This window comes from Arachis duranensis, chromosome 3, assembly GCF_000817695.3.
Source record: "Arachis duranensis cultivar V14167 chromosome 3, aradu.V14167.gnm2.J7QH, whole genome shotgun sequence".
Classification (NCBI taxonomy): domain Eukaryota; kingdom Viridiplantae; phylum Streptophyta; class Magnoliopsida; order Fabales; family Fabaceae; genus Arachis; species Arachis duranensis.
The window spans coordinates 100,137,368-100,137,724 of NC_029774.3; positions in this window are offsets into that span (position 1 = coordinate 100,137,368).

Genomic DNA, 357 nt, shown 5'->3' on the forward strand with positions numbered 1-357 from the left:
TGAGGGCGGGGCGTTAGTGACAGACGTAAAAGAATCACTGGATTCTATTCCGGCCTGATTGAGAACCGACAGATGGATAGCCGTGCCGTGACAGGGTGCGTTGAACATTTCCACTGAGAGGATGGGAGGTAGCCACTGACAACGGTGAAACCCTTGCATAAGCTTGCCATGCAAAGGAGTAAGAAGGATTGGATGAAGACAGTAGGAAAGCGGAGAGACGGAAGGGACAAGCATCTTCATACGCTTATCTGAATTTCCTACCAATGAATTACATAAGTATCTCTATCTTTATCTTTATGTTTTATTCGTATACCACCCATATCCATTTGAGTTTGCCTGACTAAGATTTACAAGGTG